Genomic DNA, 24,630 nt, shown 5'->3' on the forward strand with positions numbered 1-24,630 from the left:
ACCTGCTGCTCTTCTGAAAGTATTTATAATATTTAGGAGCCATGTGATAAGATTTCAGGAGATATTAAATCATGCTATCTATAGATAAGGATAATTTTATTCCATAGTGTCACATCTTTGTCCCTTTTGTTTTACTGACTTAGCTTTTTTTTTATTTTTAAGCACTAAATTGAATAAAATTAAATGGAGGAGGAAGACTTGTTTCAGTCTAGGTCTTACTGGAAGTGAAAGTAAAGTTATTTTCCCTGTCTTGAATACTGTTGCCTATGTTTGTCATGCTTTATTATGTTGAGTTATGTTTCTTTCATTCTTAGTTTCTTCAGGACTCTAAACAAAGTTCAATCTTAGTCACAGGCTTTTTATTGCATCTACTGTTATGGTCATGAGAATTATATTCTTTAGTCTATTTATTTGCTATATTAGGTTTATTGATTTTCACATATCAAAACAGCCTTGCATCTCTGGGATGTAAGTTGGCTTTTATGCATGATCTTGATGTGTTCTTTAATATTGTTTGCAAATATTTGGTGTAGACTTATTGTGCAGAATTTTTGTGCCTGTGTTTATTTTTTATCTACCCCATAGATTCTAATGTTCTGCTTTTTTTGTCTTTTTAAATTATTTTTACATGTACATTTATATTATCACATGCACACATATTAAATTACATACATCAAGAAGAACCACAAACAATCAGAAACTATATAAATGTTACATTCATAGTGTTTTGGCTATTTGTATTTGGCAACCATGAAGATATTTGGCCTTTTGAACACCCAGAAATCTGGAAATCTAGAAGATTTAGTGTGTGTGTGTGTGTGTGTGTGTGTGTGTTCATGTCAGAAGACGCCTATGAACATGCCCATGAGGATCTCAGAGATCTACCTTGACTATTGTTCTGATGTTGTAAAGATGTCCACTGGATTTTATATGCTCTCATTCTACTCTTTTTGTTGTTTTATTTTAGGCTTCTTCTTAGAAAATGCCTCCATTTGAGTTTACATCCCCCACTACTGTACATAATGAAAGCTGCTTGAAATAAAATATTCAATGCATGACAAGTGGTCCTGTTTTTAGTGCACAGTAGATGACACTCATATCACTCATCCATGTCCCTGCTAAGAATCTGAGACAGAATGACAACACTGACCTGGAAATGTTGTGGAAAATAAAAAGGCTATTAATGTTTATTATTAAAAGCCTATAATTATCCTGGTGGCTAGTATTAACCCACTACCATATCAATAAAAAACATAGACGCTTGCTGTAATTTAAATAACCCTTATTTCACCTGGAGCAGGGTGATAATATGCCCTAAGCAACCTTCTTACTTCCCAGTCCCACATCCCATGCTAATTGTTTTAACCATTTTTGTCTAGGCTACTTCCCACCCAATATCCCCATAAATCCTTGTGTGTGCTTTCCATCTGGGCTATTTCTCTCCACACCGATCCTCAGAGTATTCCTCCAGGTCATGTAGTTCTCTCCACATTAACCCATAGTGGCTTGGCTTCCTTCCTTTCCTCTCATCCTGTCCCTCTCCTTCCCTGATCCTTCTGTCCTCTCTGCCTGTGAAACTTGGTCACGCCCACCTTATTTCTGCCTGGCCCAGGTGTGTAGGCATTTTATTGATGAACCAAGCATTATTTGGAGGCAAAGTACAGCAACATTTGGGGTATGTGATAGTCTGCTCATAAGAGACAGCAATCAGACCCAGGGGAGCAAATTAACAATCAAATAAAAAGCACCAGACCATGCTGTTACATGGAAAATATAGTTTATGGCATCTGAGGGCTGAGGTTGTGGTGGAGAAAAAAAGGTGAGGACAATGATAAGGATAAAAAAATGAGATGAATGAGAAGAAAAGTGGGCATGCGTGGTAATGGGAAAATACTGAAGAATAAGCAAAAAGAAAAAAGGAGCACTAATAAATAGCTGCTCAACTGAAATATAAACTAAAAGTCTATACAAAACAAACCTATAAATACAAAAATTATTAAGAAGAACCATATTTATTACTACTTTTTTTGTAATATCCAGAAATTAGAAACAACCTAGATACTTCTCAATAGAAATATGGATAAAGAAAATGTGGTAAATTTATTCAGTAAATCTACTGATTTAATTGCTCAGCAATTAAACAAATCAAATGATGAATTTCTCAAGTAAACAGATGAAACTAGAAAAAAATTATCCGGAATGAAGTACCCAGATCCAGGGAGAGGAATATAACACATATTCACTAACGTGTGGATATTAGCTGTTACATCGATGATAACCAAGCTGCAATTCACAGAACCACAAAGATTAGGTATAGAGTAAAGGACTAGGCATCATATATAGACCTTGTTAAGAAAAGAAATAGTATAGATAGTTACAAAATGATAGAAAGATTGGAAATGTAGGATCAAGTGGGAAGAAGATAAGGGGATGCCAGGAAGAGGAAGTCAGCTAAAATCAAGGACCATTTGAGAGATCGAAGGGGAACCTCATACGGGAGCAGCTTCCTAAAATATGTACATATAAATGCGATCTAAATGAAATAGCCAAATAGCGGGGAAGACAAAGTCCCAACCAGCCACTTCTTGGCATTAAATGAAATATCCTTTACCTGGATCAAACTACATGTAATTGACTTGTTGTGTAAAGGGTTTCCATGAGAATCCCCAAACCACCCAGGCTGTTGCCAAGACATTTATCGAGGCTGTTTTCTCCACAAATGGATGACAAGGCCCCATTGCTGAAGACCTCGGAACACATAGCTGTAAATGGAATATCTCTGTCAAATCCTTCCACTCACAGCTCAAGAAACCAGGGAGTGTAGGATCCAGAGGGAATGGAGGACACCAGAAAACAAGCCCTCTGAATGAGCACAAAGCTTATATGAATTTATAGAGACCGAAGCATCATGCACAGGGCTTTCATGTGTCAGCACAGGTCCTGCATGGGTCTGCACCAAATCCCCTGTGTAGGTATTATGCCTTCTAGTTTAGTATTTTATGGAGTTTCTGAATGTGTTAAGAAACATGTCTCTGGTTTTCTGTCTTCTCTTGAACACTTTTTTTTGTTTGCAATAACATGTTGCAATAACTCTATGTGAGTTATTGTTTTATTTTATTATATTTTATTTTATTACTATCACTTACAAGCCTGTTTATTTTCTAATGAGAGACAGAAAGGGAGAAGATCAATATAGGAGGGGATATGGAAAAGAACTGAGAACAATAGAGGGAAGAGAAACCATAATCAGGACATATTATGTGAGAGGGAAAAACTATTTTCAATAAGAGGAAAAAATAATGAATAGGTGCAGTAGAATATTTGACAAATTACTGATACTATATACAACACCATATTTACTTTTTAATATTCAACAGCTTTTGCACAGGGTCAATATAATTGTAATTCAACATCTGAAAATCGGCAAAGGTCTAGGTAGAATTCTAGAAAAAAAAATGGCTATAATTCAGCTTTCATTTACATTTTAAGAATCTTAAAACTCAAATCAATAAGTATCCATAATATAATGTGAGTATAATTGGTACTATCTAATGATGTTATTTCAAAGAAAAGAATCAAGTAGGTACATATATTACAGTGTTAAAATTTTATCATATAAGGTATTTCTGCTGGAGGGGCCTTCAAAAGCAAGTTCCTGATGGTTGCCAGAGATTATTACTTAAGGAGAAATTTTTCATTAATATGAAAATGTGTTTTATGCAAACCTAATCCAATAACATCCAAAACAAAACAGCAACCTGATTTCAGAAGGGATTATTTATTAGGAGTTTTGATTGCTTTTGATTTCAGCTGGTAGCTTCTATATTGATACCATATAGCATTCCAACCTGAGGAAGCAGAAAGAGATATAAGTTTGCATCCTTTCACTGATATGGTAGCTGATTTGGTTTTCAAATGATGACACTTATCTTGACTCCAACAGAAAATGTTTTAGTTTGGGGAATGAGAAATGTTTTATTTATTTGTTTTTGTTTGGTGCTAGTTGGAGATAAACCCACATTAAGTAGTTTTTGATGGCTTGGAGCTCACTATGTAGGCCAGGATGGCCTTGAACTCACAACTCTACTTGCCTCTGGGATCAAAGTGGCATGTCCTCATCAGTGGCTGAGAAATGCTATTTTATTTATTTTTTTTATTAATTTATTCTTGTTACATCTCAATGTTTATCCCATCCCTTGTATCCTCCCATTCCTCCCCCCCCGCATTTTCCCATTATTCCCCTCCCCTATGACTGTTCCTGAGGGGGATTACGTCCCCCTATATATTCTCATAGGGTATCAAGTCTCTTCTTGGCTACTTGCTGTCCTTCCTCTGAGTGCCACCAGGTCTCCCCCTCCAGGGGACATAGTCAAATGTGAGGCACCAGAGTACGTGAGAAAGTCATATCACACCCTCCACTCAACTGTGGAGAATATTCTGACCATTGGCTAGATCTGGGAAGGGGTTTAAAGTTTACCTCCTGTATTGTCCTTGGCTGGTGCCTTAGTTTGAGCGGGACCCCTGGGCCCAAATCTGCCTATCATATTGTTCTACTTGTAGATTTCTAGGACCCTCTGGATCCTTTTATTTTGCTGTTCTCCCATGCGTCTCTCATTTAGAGTCCCAATAGGATGCCTTCCCCTCTGTCCCAGTTTCCTGGTAAGTGAAGGCTTTCGTGGGACATGCCCCTTGGGCTAGTATGCAGATATAAGTGAGTATATACCATTTGATTCTTTCTGCTTCTGGGTTAACTCACTCATTATGATCATTTCTAGCTCAATTCATTTATCCACAAATTTCGGGAATTCCTTGTTTTTAATAGCTGAGTAGTATTCCATAGTGTATATGTACCACAGTTTCTTTATCCACTCTTCTACTGAGGGACACTTAGGCTGTTTCCATGTTCTGGCTATTATGAATAAGGCTGCTATGAACATGGTTGAGCAAAGTTTCTTGTTGTGTGCTGGAGCATCTTCTGGGTATATTCCAAGGAGTGGAATAGCTGGGTCTTGAGGAAGCCCTATTCCCATTTTTCTGAGATAGCACCAGATAGATTTCTAAAGTGGCTGTACTAGTTTGCATTCCCACCAGCAATGAAGGAGTGTTCCTCTCTCCCCACATCCTTGCCAGCATGTGGTGTCGCTTGAATTTTTGATCTTAGCCATTCTGATGGGTGTAAGATGGAATCTCAGCATTGTTTTGATTTGGAGAAATGCTATTTTAAATCTCACGTATGCTACTATATCTCTGAAGGTTAGTGAAAATCAGTATTGCATGTGTTGTTTTAAAATGTTATTTGTTCTTTCATGTTTTTGTGCATATGTATATTTCAATCAAGGTCTGCCATGATTCTGCAGGTGATATAAAGGTAAGTATTACTGTTGTGAGTTCATGGGTGTGATTCACTACAGTATTTAGTGGTAAGCCACACATGGACCTAGATACAAATTTGTATATAATGAATTATTATGCAATAACAGATGGGTGCCTGATAAAATTTGAAATCTCACTGATTCCAATTATTAAATTATTTTATGGTTTTAGTTGACTGATACAGGCTCATTCTGATTCATTAATATTAGCTATTTTAATTTTTACTTAGGTGAGTACGTGTGTGTATATGTGTGCGTGCGTGCATGTGAGTGTGTGTGTATGTGTGTGTATGTGTGTGTGTGTGTGTGTGTGTGTGTGTGTGTGTATGAACGAGTGTATGCCACAGTATTCACTTAGCCATGGAGGACAGAAAGGACATCATGTGTTCTTGAACTTGAGTTACAGGTGGTTGTGAGCTTTGGAACTGGAGGCTGAAACATAGACTTCTGTCTCAACAAGAGCTCTGAGCTTCTAAGCTACCTTTCCAGATTGCATTGAAAGCACTTCATAAACAGATAGACTCCAAATCAGCACTAAATTAAGACCTTAGCATGTTTAGACTAACGTCTATTATGCTTATCAAACTAGGAATTCTTTTGTTTTAATTTGTATTATATATTTATGAAATACCTTTTGATCATATTTTTCTCCTCCTTCGGCTCCTAAATCCTCACCTCCTTACCCACCCATTGTAGTCATATCTCTCTCTTTCAAAAAATAAGAGGAAAAAACAAACTGAAGTAATACGACAGAATTCAAACCAAGACAAAAACAAAAACAAGAGTCCATTTTGTATTGGCCAACTACTTCTGCAAGGCCTGAACTTGAGTGTAGTAAATATACCCACTGATGCTCCATTTTAGAAAACTGGCTTGCTTTTCCCTACTAGGTGTCAGTGAAAATAGCTTCTTGGTTAGGGGTGGGATTTCTGCTACTCAGGCCTTTGTTTTTGACTGGTTTGGACCTGTGCATGCTGAGGTTTGTTTATTTGTGAGTAAGTCATTTTTATGACTACAACCTATCCTTCATCAACAGATTTCAAAGATAACCCAGATTTTAATTATAGCATCTGCTTTAATCAGAGTACTTTTACCTCTACAAAATATCTGAATCAACTTAAAGTAGGGAGGGTTTACTGATGTGTTACAAGTAACCCATGCATGCATAGATTTCCCTCCATGGCTACTTGGAACCACTGCTCTTTTACCCATAAGGAATCAGAGCACCATAGTGTAGCTCACCACAGGGTGCACATAAAAGGAGAAGGAAGAGTAAGAGACCAGCTTCCTTAATTCTTTTCACAGTCACATTCCCAGTCTGCTGCCTCCTGCTGCTGCCAGTCCCTTAATGCTCCACTACCTCACAGTGACACCATGAGCAGGAGATGGAGGTCAAATCCGAACCATAGCCCTGCTCGTTCCTAAATGTAAAGAGTACGACTATGGTTGTATGACTGGATCCCCCATATTTCTTGTTGCTTAACGGGATCCACATATTGCTACGGTTCCAGAACTGTGTTCGGAAGTGGCAGGGACTACACAGAGGATGAATTCACACCAAGGGTACTGGCAAAAGGAGATTGTCATAATTATTTTAGGGAAATGCATGAGTTAAATGACAGGCTTCTTTTCCAATCTGTCCCATGTTGTAATATTTCTACATAATGAAAATGAAAACACCACCACATTTTAATAAAATCCTTTCTAAAATATAGCATTATAAATATGCTAGAAAATAGTATCACACCAAATCCTTTTTTTGTTTGTTTGTTTTTAATTAGATCCTTGAAAATTCTGCAGGGCATATATTGATTTTACTTGCCAACCTCTCTCAACTCCTTCAAGATCCACCTCTCCCTTCTGTACCCATTAAACTTTTCTTAACCCAGCAAATAAAATCTGTGATGTCCATTTTTTCCCCTAAATACGTGGCCTTCCACTAGTGCTTAGTCCACCCACCAGTGGCCAAACCCTTAAGGGAAACTGAATGTCCCTCTCCCAAGAGTTATTAGTAGCCAAGAGCTCCTCAGTTAGGGGACAGACTTTGTGCCCAGCCCCCACGCTCTGCTGGGAGTTTGTTGTGCTTGAGATTGCACAAGTCTTGTGCATGCTGTTCCTGTAGCTACTGCCTCCCTCTCTATAACCACTGTTCCCTATAGTCATCCACAGTCTCTGGATCTTACAGTTACTCCCTCCTCTGCAGTGGTCCCTACGCCTTTAGAAGGAAATGTGCCATAGATTCCCCCATTTAGCGATAAACATGCCGGAGCCTCTTATTTTTTTTTTTATACTCTGAATATTTTGTGGACCTCTCTGTCAATCACATCTACAGCAACAGGTATTTTGAAATTGAAAGCTTCACTGACCTATGAGTATAAAAAAAAGTTACTAGGACTCAGTTTAATAGTGTGTCCACAGAGCAGAATAATAGTACTAGATTAAATTTTCAAATATTTTTTATGAATTGTCATTTTTCTTGGCAATAAAAGTATCCAGTTTATTGTTCCACTCTACAAGAATGCCTGCGCTGACTATATTTGAACGTGCTACCAAAAATAAGAAAACAAAAATCACTCTACTTTGCTGATCCAAACAACACCAAGTTAAAACACACTCAAAGATGAAAACCAATACTTGTGCTTAAAATAAAAGGCAAGAGTGAAGTAAACAAGTGAAGACATTTTTACAAAGAATAAATACGCATCTGATGGCACTGAGAGGTGCGGATGAAAATGTAATCAATTCTCTAATGAATTAATAGGTACCAGCGGCTCTCATGTTACTTTCTGCAAAGTACCTAATGAGTAGGAGAGAAGTTTCTAAAAACAGAGCAGTCAGCACATTCCAGAGACTCACTTCCTGTTTAAAAGGCATTATAAATAGTACAAGGCTGTTCGTTGATAATAAACACATTTTCCTTCTACATTTAAAAGAAATTAGATATTTTTCTACCTAGAGAAACAAAAATAACATGTTATTTTACACATAGCTTTATTTAAATTATTCTCTATATGATATTCACAATTAATTTTATCGATAAGCTTTTTAATTTATCTGAGTTTCTCTTCTCTCTCTTTTCTTTCTCTCTCCCTCTCTCCCTCCTTTTCTCTTCCTCCCCTTCTCGCTCTCTCTCTCTCTCTTTGTCTCTCCCCCCCCTCGTGTGTGTGTGTGTGTGTGTGTGTGTGTGTGTGTGTGTGTGTGTGTTATCCATGTCACCCATATACCCAAGTGGGTGTCAAAGATCTACTTTGGATATTGCTCTTCAAAAGTTATTCATTTCTAAGATTTATTCCTTTAGTAAGAGAACTAGTATTTTGCCTATATGTGTGCATCCGCAGCACCTAATTGCCTGGTGCCAATGGAGGTCAGAAAAGAGTACTGAATCCCCTGGGTCTAGAGCTATGGGCAGTTGTGAGCTGCCATTTGGGAAGTGATCATTGAAGCTTGGTAAAGCAGCTAGTACTCTTAACTGCTAGTTATCTCTCCTGCCCCTCAACTTGTTTATTTTTTAATTATTTTTTGAGATTAAAATTGCATCACTTGCCATTTTCCTTTCCTCCCTTATAAATCGTCGCATGCACCCATCCTTGTTCTCTTTCAAATCCATGGCCTCTTTTTATCATTAGTTGCTCAGCCTGTATAATGTTACTTACATCCGTATGCCTCCAGGGCTGGTACTATACAACCAATTTGATGGGTTCCTCCCTGGTGAAGAATATTTCTCCTGCAATCAGCATTACTTTGTTTCCTCTAGTACGTGGGTGTTTTGTCTGTATGTAAAACGATGAGAGCGAAAATAATCTAACAAGGAAGCCTTACTTTAGATGGAGCATCAGATCCTTTGGTTAGGACCCAACCCCCTTGTCTTTGGCAACACGGAGGTGAACAAGGGCAAAGTGGATGTTTCTGAAAGCTGAATGAGGTAAGACTGTTTTGTTGGCAATTTGGTGGCTGTAGGGAAGATGGGTGCCACTGGAACTTTGTGTATCTGAGGGTGAAGCTTAGAGAAGGTTTTGTGTACAATAAGAGATTCAGTACGAGAGAAAAAACACACAAATAAAAATGTTGCTATGGCTCCTGGGAAAGCCAAGAACAGAAGCACAGGAATCCATCCATTATTTAAAAAATCAAAGTGGTCAGTGCCACCATGAGGCCTCTCCAGACCAGTGTTAAATCACTGTGTCCCTTTCTCCCTTTCTTTCTTACTTTTTCCTCTTCTTTATCTTCACTTGTTCTTGACTGTTCAACTTATACATGGAATGAAGTATATTAAATTGCTGGGACTTTTTTAAACCTTTCTTTTTTATTCTTTTTAAGAAATGAAAAAAATGCAGCCTACTCTAGAGAATCTTAAATGCAGAGATTTCACTTCATTTCTCACCTGTTTTTCTGCCAGCTCACACTGACTAAAATCTTACATTTCTGTCAATGCTTTTGTTGTCTCTTGAGAGAAATCTGGAGATTTATTCACTTTTTATAATTTATTTTTGAATTTTTGTTAAGAAGAGACTTTTTTTTTTAAAGGATCTCTACCACATCACCAGCACAAGTTCATTAGGGACAATGCTTAGCATATCTATGCTAATCATCTCACATATATGGCACACACACACACACGCACACACACACACACACACACACACACACACACACTCATACACTCTCACTGTTTTGGGTGAGAACTGAGAAACCTTGAGTAATTTGCATGTTTTGAGAAGTAAGCCTTACATGTTTGATAGTTTGCATTGTATAAATGAACTTGTTGGTAATTCTGGGACAAGCAAGGATTGTGTTTTGTTGTTTTGTCTCATTTGCCTATCTATTATAGAAACAAGCCTGTTTTCCTAAAGTCCACCAGCCTCCTCAGCGATGGCCCTTTGTTAGTTACCGTGGGTTTGGTTAACATGGATTTGAAGTTCATTGTTATGTGCCAAAACCACTTCAAAATTACATGAACTAATAATAGATCATTAATGTGAGCATGGCAGAAAGCTAGTTGCAAAAGCATTGATGAGCAAGTGCTTCTGTGAGGAAAGGCGTGATGGGTATGGTAGTGATACAAACCCTGCTGTAAATATTCTATCCTTCTGTCTGTCGGCTTTCTGCGTCCCTTGTCATCATCTTCTGGTAAATGCTCCTTAATCAACTTGCCTCTAATTAGACTGCAATGTACCCTGAACAGCAAGTTTGTTTCAGCTTTGTCTCATTTTATGTAAGTGACTTTTTTGGCTTAAAGAAGATACTTAATCAACACACACAAATGGAGATATAAAATTCAATTGTGAATCACTGCCTCAATCAAGCTTCTTTTGGATTTGCTGCCTTTTCAGGATTTTCTACTAAGCATGGACACTAAGGATGCTGATTCTGCTTTGGAAATCTTTCACTATAAAACAAATGAGAATTGTCCTGCTGGTGTTTGTTATTTGATTGAATAAAATCATAACTCTCACCTTGAAGATATGATCATGGCCCTGGAACACAAATTTAGGGTAACACACGTTACACATTTCAATGTAGAAATAGTTTCATAGAGTTTTTACAGTAACAAAACAAAGAAAGTCATAAATCAAGAAAATTTTAATGTGCATTTGTGGAAACATCAGAAATATCTGGTATAGCAAAGCTGAGAAATCTCATCTGTGTTCTCTGATAACATTCTAGCTTTAGGGTGTTGGGAGCTGGTGGTATGCTAATTCTGTACATTCTAAAAAGTTTTTAACTGTTAGTCTCAGGATATTAGGTTCAACACAAAAGTGAAAAAGGTATGGCTATTTAGGGAACTAAACCTAGCTCAAGGTAAGTTGTAATTAGGCTCTTTTTCTACTTTGCTTCTTTTTACTGTGAATAACGCCATGACCGCAAACGCCTCGGAAGGGAACGGGCTATTTCAGGTCACAAGTTAAGACTCCATGATAAAGGGAAATAGACAGAAATTGACACAGAGCCCATGGAGCAATGCTGCTCACTGGCTTGCTCTCAAGAAATCATCCCAACCCTTGCTGAGTATGCCAGTCGCAGCTGACAGTCCACCTTCCCAGATGAAGCTAGTTGAATCAAACTGATTTAACAACATAGCCAGCACTGCTCTAACCCTGTGACATTTCCACATCTCCATTTCCCTGTTGCTACAGTGAGTCAATCAGCCACAACTGACACTGATTCTTTCCAGGAAGTCTCATTCACAAAAGGAACATCTCTTCAAGGAGCAATATAGAGAGCCTGAGCCAGCCATCTATAAATGTGTGGATGGATTCTTGTTGGAGATTGTGCTGGTGTATTTTGATACTAATTATTGCTTGCTGACTCTGCCCCACCTTGTACCTTGCTTAAGAGCCTAACCTGCTTTATAAAAACCCATCACACCTAGGCAGAGAAAATGGAATAGGTGTGGCTAAGGTCTCAGGGCTTGAGGAGACAGAGAGCATTTTGGGAGGAGAGATGGGAGGAGAGGGAGAAGAAGAAGACTGCACCATGGGTTGGGTGGAGGAGAAGCACATGGCCAGAGTGGATTGAGACTTGGCCCTGATGAGGATAATTAGTAAGTATTTGGGATTGTGTATGGGAGATAGCTTGATAGAAATTATTAGAAGCAGATGGCATGGGATTCAGGCAGGTATCTCATACCTGCCCCACTATGGGAAGTAGTTTAGGGGATTAATATCTGCCCCGACCCAGGATAACTAAGGCTATTTTAAAATATAACAGGTATCTGTGTCTTGATTGATTGCTAGCAGGTTAGAAAATACTGTTGTAATAATAATTATAGACCTAATAATAAACATTATTAGGTCATACTGTTAAAATAACCACAACAGATACTCAATTATTTTTGCTGATGTTATTTTACATGGTTGAAAAATTCTACAAATTACAATGATTTTGTAAGTATTATACTTTTTGAAAGCAGAATTCAAACATTTGCTCTTTCCTCATCAAATTTATTCAAAATTTGGAATATCTGTAATGTTTTTACCTTATAGTTGTTTGAACAAATAAACACCTGGTTTCTTTCTAAAGGAGCTAGTTAGAAATTCTCACTGTATTACCAAAATTTGGCTTGAAGCCATGGTTTCAGGTCTGATTAGATAACTTTAAGGAACTAAATTTGACTTCATGGTGTCAATTAAAGTTCTTTGGAAAGAATTTGCCTTGTAACCTTATATATACATAGTTTATATGGATGCCTTATAGGCAGATAAAAAATTGTCACGCCCTGAGAAGCATAAGAGATTCAACATACCTTAAGGTTGTCAATAAAATAGTAATTCAGCAAGTATTTCAGGTTATATGTGACTGAGATCTCTTGGCTTAGTTTTTTCTCTTCGAAAAGCTTTTGAAAGTCAATCTGAAAGTTCTTTGAAATACTCTGGCAAAGAAGATCAAAGAGTCTATACTAGTTTTTTAGGTAAACTTAAGTGAATTCTTAGGTCGTATTTAATGAAAATAAACCTGATTTTCAAATAATTGTTTTTACTTGGCCATATTTAATGAGATAGGGGAAGTTGTTGAGTCTATTTGGAAAGCATAGGTGTGTACGCTTCCTTATATCCAGCACCTTCTGTAAGATTCTACAACAGCTGTAGACACTCAATTCTAAAGGCAGCACGATCTCCTATTGAAGTCCATGTGAAAGAAAAACAATTCTAAAGGTTCAAAATTACACCATCAATCCCCAAATTGGGTGAAGGCAGTGATCACATAATGGTGCCTCGGATAGAAGGCTTTAGTGAAGAGTAAAAACCACAGGTGTGCTAGAAACAGAAAGATTTTAGCTGTTTGGCTATTCCCTGACTTCACGACTTATAAATTCCACAGTTCTTCATAGTGTAGATCTCCAGTTACTCACTATTAAGTAGGATGATAATCATATCCATCTTGAGCTATTTTCACTGGTAAAGACTTCTGCCTAGTGTCCCAGACACAAGTGCAGCTCAAAGTCATTAATCACCTCCTCACTGACATCCAAGTAGTTTCTATGTAACCAAATCTTAGACACTTTTTAAATTTCAAGAGTATCCATTATGGACAACTCTGATAGGGATTGGAAGAGATATAAAGATGAAATAAATAATGTTCAGGCCTTCTATGCCTTTAAAATTATGCATATGGAATAAATATATTTATAACAAATATAGAAGGCATATCTGGATGAAGACAGTGTCAAAGTTCAAATATACAGTCTGGTGATACGATACGAGGTGAGAGTAATTTGAGCTGGTAGAACACTCAAAGGTCTATTTGGCAAAGTTTATGACTTACTCTGTGTTAATCTTTGTACTGTTTATTAAACCTTCCCTAACCACAGTGATTTTTGTCTTTACTATTTCATGTGTGTTTGATATAATTTACTGGATGTATTGAAAATATACATATTTATGCAAGGGCTTGAAGACTGAGAGGGGTGCATTGAAAGCTACCTCCTGGACATGGCATAGTTAAGTGCACTCATGAGCTTGTACAAGAAGAAGCCAAACAAAATTCCAACACAGATGAGGTTGAAGATCTCCTTTCCCAGCTCCTTACTGAAGAGGTGTAGGCAGCTGGCAGCAGTTAGATGCTGGGAGAAAGGTTATTATTCCTCTTTGAAAATAAGGTCATTTGTAGGTTTCCCATGCTCCCATGGATGGCCCCACACCCATGTACATATGTGCATTACTAATTGGGTTTAATGGATTAACTTTTACAAAGATATGAAGTTAAGAGAGGAACCTTTTGAGAAGTGGGTTAAATAAAGTCGTATTTCATTGTATACATATATACAATTCTCAAAAATAAAGAAAAATGTGACTTTTCTCACAGTTTAAAGGCTGGAGCTGACATACATCATTGTGTAAAAAGCAATTAGGGTGATTTGAATAAGAAGGGAACCATAGTTTTATACATAGGCTTGTTTGATACCCTTGGGGTAGAGCTGTTTGTGAAGGATTGGGGAGGTGGCCTTGTTGGAAGAGGTATGTCACTGGGAGTGGGGTTGTAGTTTGCAAGGCCCATGCCATGACCATTTAGCACGCTTTGACTCATGTTTGTAGATCAGGCATAAGTTCTCAGCTACTGCTCAAGTGTTGTGCTTGCCTACCTGTTTCCAGGCTTCCCAGAGTGGTGGCCATGCACTTATCTTCTGAAAATACGAGCTCCCAATAAGCTGTTTGGTTTATAAGTCGCCCTGGTCACAGTGTCTTACCACATCAGTAGAAGAGTAACTAACATAGCAGAAAAAAAGAAAATTGGTTAAAATAAAATCAAGTTTGCAGAGTATGTTGTACCTACTTCACAAACTAAATCCAAGAGTTGGTCTGATGATTTATTTTGGTGGAATCTATAGGAGAGCAACTTAACTGTCAAATTATGAAAGTTGATGGTATATTCAATTGTTTTAGAGTTTAATACATGTATATAATGTTTTCTAATTAAATCTGCCCCCTATTTTCTCCTTTCCAAGTCCTTCTATATTCCTCAAATTTTTCATCCTGACTTAATGTACAGTTTTGGTTTGTTTGCTTATTTTTAGCTTTTCTTGTTGCCTTTAATTTTGGGATTCTAATTACATCCTACACCCTTTATTTTTTAGGGTTTTTTTGTTGTTGTTTTGTTTTTTGTTTTGTTTTGTTTTTGTTTTTGTTTTGGCTGTCCTATTCTTGCTTTGTAGACCAGGCTGGCCTCAAACTCACAGCGATCCTCCTGCCTCTGCCTGCCAAGTGCTGGGATTAAAGGCATGTGCCATGATGCCTGGCTATTTTTTAGGTTTTTGAAACACGGTCTCATTATGTATCTCTAGATGTCTGGGAACTTACTCTGTAGACCAGGCTTGCCTTTAACTTACAGAAATCAATCTTCCTCTGTCTCTCCAGTGTTAAGATTAAAGACATGCGCCATCATATCTGGTTCTCATATATTCTTTTTTTAAGTCCTACTGAGTCCAGTAAATGACTCCTATATGTGGTGAGATGTAGGGCCATTCATTTGAACATGAATACCCTATCAGGTATCTCATCCACGAAGAAAATTGACATCTTCCTTCCCCCAGCATCCATCAGTTGCCAGTAGTTCCTCAGATAGTGGAAAGACTTTTTGAATGTCTCCCTCTTCCATGCTAGGTGCTTCATTTGGCTTGATTCTGTGCAAGTTGTGTGCATACACAGTTGCTAATTGTATTTGCAAATACATATATGTATATTATATATGTATAGTACCAGTGCAATTGAATTTCAACAAATAACTGTCTTTGGATTAAAACTTGCCAATTTTGAGCTGAGAATAGTATTTTCCACTCTCTAAATGAGTTGCCAATCTGTTTCATGGTGTGGGGGGGGGGGGGCAGCGCATCTAAAAGACTCTTCAGTTTTCTATATAAAATCAGTTAAGTATGTTAATTTTGGGTTTGTTAAGTTTCCAGAATGCATTAGAAACAGTATAGTTTCCATTAACATCAGCAGTGTCATAATTTTGTTGTTACAAAAATGTTGAGCTTTAGGACTAGCAATCCTTAAATCCAAAGAAAAACTTACACTATGAGGATGCGTCTTCCCACTCACTAACGTGGTCTGTGAGGGCTATCCGTGCAAATAAACTCAACCTTTCTCAGTATCACCATTAGTTCTCTAAAGGAGTGTCATATCTTTTAGTTTATTCATTTGGAAATTTGATAGTTTATCATTTTAGAAGCTTTGTGTGGACCACTGAGCTTTCATTGATTAGCATTAGCACTCTTTTTGTTTGTTTGTTTGTTTGTTTGTTTGTTTTTCGAGACAGGGTTTCTCTGTGTAGCCTTGGCCATCCTAGACTCACTTTGTAGACCAGGCTGGCCTCGAACTCACAGCAATCCGCCTGCCTCTGCCTCCCAAGTGCTGGGATTAAAGGCGTGCGCCACCACGCCCAGCTCCAGCATTAGCACTCATGAGGACAGTATTTACTAACAGCCACAACTCGGAGTTAGGACCTGGTCTCCCAGGATTACAGCACATTACCTTTGCTGTTTTACATGATTACTCTCTTCTCAACAGCCTTATCTTTTAAATGAAGTGTAATAATACTTATTTTGTAAAAATTCAGGAGGTCAGGAATACTCTGTATTGAGAGTGTATTTTAAATATTTACTGAAAGGCATTGCCAGCAGGATATCACATTTTCAAGCTCCTTGAAAAAAATCACCACTTCTGTTTCATATTAACATTGTGCAAAAATAAAACCCTGCCTCAGCTTATATTTTATTTTATTTTTTTCCAATCAGAGACTACATCCTCATTAAAGAAGACCAACCATGTAGCCTCACTTATTTCAGGGTATAGATTTGAATGTTAATCAAGTACCAAATATAAACCTCTACTAATGCATAGCTAACACATATTTTGCACCACTGCAAAAGATGGATTTCACAGGCATGTTCAAAATGTAAACACTCAGAGGAAATTATGCATGTCTAAACAAATGGAGAGATGAGAGAAAGAGAACAGATAGGCTCCTGGTGGAAAGCCAGAGCTCCTGCCTGTCTTATTGGGCCTTTTCTCCTCTCTGAATCAATCTACAGAGGCTTCAGACTAACTTACCTGCTCTATCTGAGCAAAGCCGAGATGTGTGGAGATAAAAAGCTTTAGTTACAGGAGAAGGAATGGTGGCAACAAGATGAACCTTCACTCTTAAAACTCTAATTCAACAGTAACAAGTCCTAAGCATTTAAAACAAATTACTTTACACGGTTAATTATTTGCAATCTTGTATTAAATGGGTAATAGCATGCTCAATATCAACAGCAGAAACTATACAGTGGGCCCATAGCACTTAAATTAGGAATAAATCTCCCTTCTAGAAGATTAGATGCCTCCTGGCTTGCACTGAAATATTGAAGTTTGATTGATATCTTGTTGGCCTCCCACCTACTATGGTTGCAGCCCATCATGAACTGCAAGTCCTGAGCTCTGAGAAATGGAAGATTCATTTTGTCAGCAGGGCTCCTCCCTCTCTGCCTCATGTGAGGAACCTGAATCCCCACACCTTCTACCTGAGGAATGTCTTGTAGCCCTTAAGGAAACTACAAGTCAGACTCCCTTTCTCCTTGTAGAACCTGTTCAGCAAGCACCTGGGATTCCTGAGATGCCACCCTATGCTAATGAAGTACCTCAATAGCCTACCTAGCCCCTCGGCCAATGACCTTCACTCACCCTGGAGAACTACCCCCTCCCCAAAGTTCTATATAGCCCTTATTCACCCCAAATAAAATTGATTTGCCTCTCCAAAACTGATCCTGGAAGGTTATTTCCATTCATGTTTGTGGGCCACTGAATCCCCACTTCATCAGTTCTGCTCCCTTGTTCCTGAGGTAACTGAGGACTCCCGGAAGGAGGGAGAACCACAATAGCTGCTTATACAAATAATTATTGTCATTTAGACCATGGTGGAACCTTTTCTCCTCCATGAATTTAATAATTTTCCTCTAAAATACTAACATGCTTAATACTTAAATGTTCATGGAATGCTTTCTCGAGCTTGTCTCAAATGGTATCCTTTAAAGACTTTGATGGTAATATACACTACAGAAAGTGTGAAGAAATTAAAGCCTGAGTTGCCTGCACTGTTTCTAGCTGAAGGAAATACAAGCTATCACTAGTGCCCTGTAAGAGCGTGCCTATGAAGACAGTTTAATGTGCACATAAGTGAAGCTGCATATGCAGTTGTTTTCTTTCATCATGTGGTGTAGAAATTAACCTCATGGATAATCGGGCAAAACCTCATTCCATAGTCTGTTCTCCTTAGCAGCTTAGCTCACATGCTCTGCATTTGCTGTTGGCACAGGTAAGTGCACTAAGATTTCTGGTAATGAAATCCTCTTCATATGTTTTATCTACAGCCCTGAAAAAATATGTATAGCATTTACATATTTTAAATATAAAAAACGGAACAAATCTAGCACCATGTCTTATAACTGTTTGGTGGAATACAGAAATGACATGTTGTGAAGTAAATTCTTTTTTTTTTTTTTCCCGTAGTTACATTTTTATTTTATTTTTTTTACATAAGATAGAATTTTATTTTATTTTTTAAAATTTTTTATTAATTTATTCTTGTTACATCTCAATGGTTATCCCATCCCTTGTATCCTCCCCTTCTTCCCTCCCTCCCATTTTCCCCTTATTCCCCTCCCCTATGACTGTTCCTGAGGGGGATTTCCTCCCCCTGTATATGCTCATAGGGTATCAAGTCTCTTCTTATTGGCACTCTAGATGAGAGAAGCATGGGAGAATAGCAAAGTAGAAGGATACAGAGGGTCCTAGAAACTTACAAGTAGAACATTATGATAGGCAGATTTGGGCCCAGGGGTCCCGCTCAAACTAAGGCACCAGCCAAGGACAATACAGGTGGTAAACATTAAACCCCTACCCAGATCTAGCCAATGGTCAGAACATTCTCCACAGTTGAGTGGAGAGTGGGATATGACTTCCTCACGTACTCTGGTGCCTCACATTTGACCATGTCCCCTGGAGGGGGAGACCTGGTGGTACTCAGAGGAAGGACAGCTGGTTACCAAGTGAAGTAAATTCTTTAGAGACTGACATTTCACTTATCTTTTGTAGGTATGAAAAAGTTTTGGAGCCAATAATATTAACTCCAAATTAGTGCAATATCATAAATATTTTCAACAATTTAAGTAATAATAACTTTGTTTCGTTTTTACATTTAATTAGTGTGTGTGCTTGCCATGGTGCATATGAGGTCAGAGGACAGTTTGTAGGAGTGAGCTTTCTCCTTTTACCATGTGGACTTCAAGAAGTGAATATTGTCATCAGGCTTGCTGGCAAATGCCTAATGAAGAATCTTACTGTCTCTTTCTTTCTTTTTTTTTCTAACATAATATTTTTACTGATGATTGGAGAATTTTACATAATGCACCCAATCATCCTTACTTCCCAGTCCTCCAAGTTCTTCCCCCTTACCTTTGTGGCCTCAGCCTCCACCCCACAAAAAACAAGAACAACAACAGTAACAACAACAATAAAACAAGTTCGATTTGTGTTGTCCATTAAAAAGCCACTTAAAAGTTAGTCCTTCTGCACCTCCACTGCTTCCCATAGCCATCTTTTGTGGAGAGCTATACTTCAGCAGCAGCAGCAGCACAGTTTTTAAGTGTTCTCTTAGAGGGCTTCCTGTGTAGGTTGTTGCTTTTAGTGGTGTGGGAGATTGTTACTGACTCCTTCTATTTCTCTCTTTCTCAACTCTGAGTCTTTAGTCATTGATACCACTGCAGAAGAAGTTTCCTTGTCCTTTATAAAGATCATGTGCTACCACCCTCCTACCCTTTCTTCCATTCCCCCTACCCTTCTTCTCAGAGAAGGAGCTGCCCCTCCCCTGCCATCCCACCCCTACATTTCATGTCATGCCAGGACTAAGTGCATTTTCTTCCACCGAGGCCAGACAAGGCTAGCCAGCTAGGGGGAAAAGATCCAACAGCAGCTGACAGAGTCCATGTCAGGGACAGCCCCCCACTCCAGTTGCTAAGGGACCCACATGAATCCTGAGCCATCTATCAGCTCCGTAGACATAGAAGACCTAGGTCCAGTCTGTGCTTCTACTTAAGTTGGTGATTCAGTCTCTGTGAGCCCCCATGGGACTAGGTTAGTTGACTCTGTTGGTCATCATGTGGAGTTCTTGTCCCCTTCAAGTCTCTCTGCCCTTCCCTCAACTCTTTCAAAAGATTCCCAGATTTCGATCTAGTGTTTGGAGGGGGAGATCTCAGCATGTTTCTTCTGCTGCTGGGTGGAGTCTCTCAGAGACAGTTAGCTAGGCTCATGTCTGCAAGCATAGCAGAATATCAATAGTGACAGAGGTTGGCTCTCTTATATATATTATATTATATTAATTCTATTCTTTTAGAGAACTCTACTAGTACACTGTTATATGTCTTCCTTCCTTCAAGTAGCCTCCTTTTTATTTTTAATTCATGAACATTGTCTCTTGCTTCCCCCTACACACACACACACACACACACACACACACATACACACACACAAACACACACACTCAAATACAAATGTTGATTTAATATATGTGTAAAGTATGGAAATCTATTCCTCTTTACCTCCTCTACAACCTTCTATTATTCTTCTAATTCCTTCTTCCATTCTTCCTTAGTCAAGATTTATTTGTTTTCTCATTCACATAACTGCTTTGGATCACAATTAAAAGACATAAAACCTCACTTGAATAACTATTTGACCATTTTTGACAAGATTTGTAAGCATGTGTCACCATTTAATAGAGCAATATTTATGTTTCACTTATTATCAATATATACATTTAGTTATTATCACTGAAATTATTACCAATACATACTGAATTGGTCAAATTGTATTTTTATTATTGCTTAAATAGAATTTCCACAAATTCTAGTAATTAGTTAACATAACATACCACTCAACAGTTTCCAATTCTAATTTCCCTAGTAAGTGTTTTAAAATAATTAACATATAGCAAACAAAGAAGGGCTTTGAGTTGGTCAATAATGTCAGCTTGGTAGCATTTAAAGTTACCAAGGAAACAAGCCACTGAACACAACTGGGTGAGGTTATCTAAATTAGATAACTGAAGAAAGAAGATCATCATCCCATGGGTATCAGTGGTCCCAGGGCTGGGACTCTTGACTGCATAAAAAGAAGCAAGACAGATGGGCTCTGCTCTCCACTTTCTGCCTGTAGATACAGTCCTGCCAAGCACCTCAGGCTCCTGCCACTGTGAGTTCTATACTCTGAAACTGTAAACCAAAATAAACCTCCGAGGCCACTTCTTGTCATGGCAATGAGACAAGTAACTTACAGAGGTTTCCTCATTGGTCTACCAGCAAAATGGGTCTCTTAAACATCATCAACAACACTAAAGTTCAGTAAACAAGTGAAAGTCCTCTGTCCTTGCATTCACATCTACATAATTGATTCTCCTGTTTGCATCAGGACTCAACTGTTCACTTCATGAAGTTATCCGCATCTCTGGAAAAGCTTACTCAGGCTCATGTTACAGCTCTTTGTTCAAGGGGCCATGTCGCCTGGGAGCCGGGACCCCTGACTCTCAGTCTTTGTCAGTCATCAAGAATACTTGGTACATTATTTTCTACCACAACTCAGAAACTAGTTTGATTTTGCTGGTGCTCTCTGGAGATCCAACTTGGGGTTTATAACTTGTAAAAGCAATAAGAGAATAATGTTGACAAGCTGTTTGGGGTCAGAGAGAAAAATAGCATCTCCCTGTGGCATAAACTAGTAATTCATATGAAGTCTGAAGAATAAAAGACAAGGTGACCACTGAATTTCCTACTCCTTCTTAATCTATTTTATGAAGAATGTGTTAGCTTTTGAATAGTGGCCAATGCACTTTATTCCTGGAAGCAACATTTGTTTAAAAAAAAAAAACTCAATCTACTGACAAATGTTTTTAAGAAGTTAATTATGATGAGTAGAGTATATTTTCATTAGTTATAAAATATAACTGAACTGTGTTTGAATTACAGTCGTCGTCAGGATAAAAATGCTTTTCAATGACTGGTTGAGCTAATTAAAAAGATATCCTTGCATTATGTTGATGAGGCTGCCATAACAGAATACCATAGATCGGGAGGATTAAAGACTTGGACACTCATTTTTACATTCCTGGATAATAGGAAGTATAAAACCAACACCCACTTGATGTCCTTTCACCTCTTCTCATAGTGAAGACATGGTCTTTCTTTCTGGTCTGGAGATGGCTCCCTTCTTCCACTCTGCCCCTATGGCTATCTTCATATGTTGCCCGTGTCTAGTCCTCGTCTTGCTAATGATACTAATTGAAATCATGAAACCTTCACACTTACTATCCTATCTAACCACAACTATCTTATAAAATATTCATACCTAAAAAGGCTCATATCTTGTGTTATTGAGTCAACATAATAAACTTTAGAGGTTGTACTCAGTCTAAGCCATTATAACCCAGACACTCAAAATTCATGTGCTCCTTGTTTCCATCCTCAAATCCAACCAAAGCATAACTCCAAAAAACATTATTTCTAAAATGAAAAGTTTCCAAAGAACATCTATGTTTTATATGATTCTTTAGTTACTATCCATCCTGAGTCAAAATCTCTCCCAAGTTTTTAATCTGAAAAAATAGCAAGGAGGATACTGGCAAGAGTTAGAGAAAGGAAAAAGGAAGGGGAACTGAAGTAATCTCATTAATTATAAAAATAAATACTAATCTCAAAAAATAAATAAAAATTCTTTAATAGAGTAATTAGGCAAGAATGCATATCTATTCTCCTTGAAGGAAAGGAAAGGAAAAAGGAAGTGATAACAGTTTTTAAGAAGTCTATAACTAACAAAGTAGACACAAATGTCTCTTAAGCTTCAGTAACAATTCTCTCCAAGCTGATACTCTGCTTTCTATCATAATGGGGAAAAATTCTACCTCCCAAGCTCTATTGTATGTGTATTCTTTCCCAGAATGTTCTGTGTGGCCCCATGCCAAATCTTGGATCAGAACCTCTCTGGCTTGTTGAAAATGAGGTCCTAATACGCTTTGGATTGCCTTAAGGTATGTTTTCTTTCTTTCTTTTTTTCTTTTTTTTTTTCTTTCTTTCTTTTTTTTTTTTTTTAAGACAGTCTGCATTTCCCTCCAATTGGCTTAATGGTGTAGGCATGTAATCCCTAGCAAGTCTTCTGACGTTTATATCCCCTTTAGTTACACTACAGTGTCTATGAACACAATCCTATTTCCACCTATGACCATCACTGAAGTGCATACCACATGGGTACTCAATACCATCCTTGTTATTTCTTCAGGAATTATTTTCTCTTTTGTGGTAAGATAATACCTCAGAACTTCTGTCACTATGGTAAAACATCATGACAACAAGAAACTGGAGATCAAAGAGTTTCTTTGGCTCATGAGAGTCCAGGATCAAAGGAAGTCAGGCCAGGAACTGGAGACAGGAAGCTGGAAGCAGGAACCACAGTAGAAGACATGTAGGGGTGCTGATTACTGGCTTGCTCTTCATTGCTTGCTCATCCTGCTTTCTAATACAACTCCAGACCACATCCCAGGGATGTCACCACTCATGGGGGCTTAGGCCTACCTAGAGCAATTATTAATCGAGACACTACCCCACAGACTTGACTATAGGCCTTTCTTCTAGAGACGTTCGCTTGGTTAAGATTCCCTGTTCCCAGATATGTCTTGGTTTGTGCCAAGTTGACAAAACCAAGCAGCACAGATGGATATTCTAAAAGTCCAAGAGATCTTTACTTTGTGTTCCTCTTTAACATTTCACTGGAAGTATTAAGTTCAAACACTGGTTTAGAAAGTAAACAACAAAGTTTTTAGAGGAAATGTTGCTGTCTCTATGGATAGTGTACCATTCAGATACAAAGAAGAAGAACTGAGTGTGGACTTATTCACAGAGTTTATTTCTCAAATAATGTTTTTCAAATTAAGAAAACCAATAATTCTGAGAAAATATAGTCACTTTTGCACAAAGGAGAAAATTTTATTAAAACAATTTAATAATGACAATGTTTATATTAAAACACAGTAAGTTAAAATGTTCTCAGGAAATGAGAGTACACTAATGAGATGCAGATTTTTTTTTTCTAGGCAATGCAAACTGACACATCTTTTCAGTAAGAACCATCTCTTGAGCTAATTTTCATCCTTAAATATTTACAAGTTGCATTGGTGAGTAATGATAGACCTGTATGTACTTTCAGTTTCCTAAAATACATAAGGAAATATATAGTTATAAGAAGCTCATATGGTAGTAAAATTACCTCTTGCTTATTATTTCCTGCTTTCATATAGGCGAAAGTAAGCAAATTTTTGCCTACTGATTAAGTAGTTTGCTTTCTCTCTGTCTGGCTAACAAATGCCTTAAAAATTGCCTGAGTGTTCAAAGTTAATTTAGAAGTCAATTTAAAGTACTCCAGTGTTATAAAGTCAAAAAATATTTTGAAATATATATTTTGGTTTGTCAAAATGCTTGTGGGACACATATCTACTGAGTCTACAATGGCTTGGTTCTAGTATAGATAGGGGCCAAAATTATTTGGGTAGTGAAGGAGACAGGAAAAAACAGAATATCGAATTATACAAGAAATGAGAGGAAACCCCCCTCATGAACAGTCATAGGGGAGGGGAGTAAGGGGAAAATGGGACAGAGGGAAGAATGGGAGGATACAAGGGATGGGATAACCATTGAGATATAACAAGAATAAATTAATAAAAAATTAAAAAAGAAAAAAGAAAT

This window comes from Acomys russatus, chromosome 9, assembly GCF_903995435.1.
Source record: "Acomys russatus chromosome 9, mAcoRus1.1, whole genome shotgun sequence".
Lineage (NCBI taxonomy): Eukaryota > Metazoa > Chordata > Mammalia > Rodentia > Muridae > Acomys > Acomys russatus.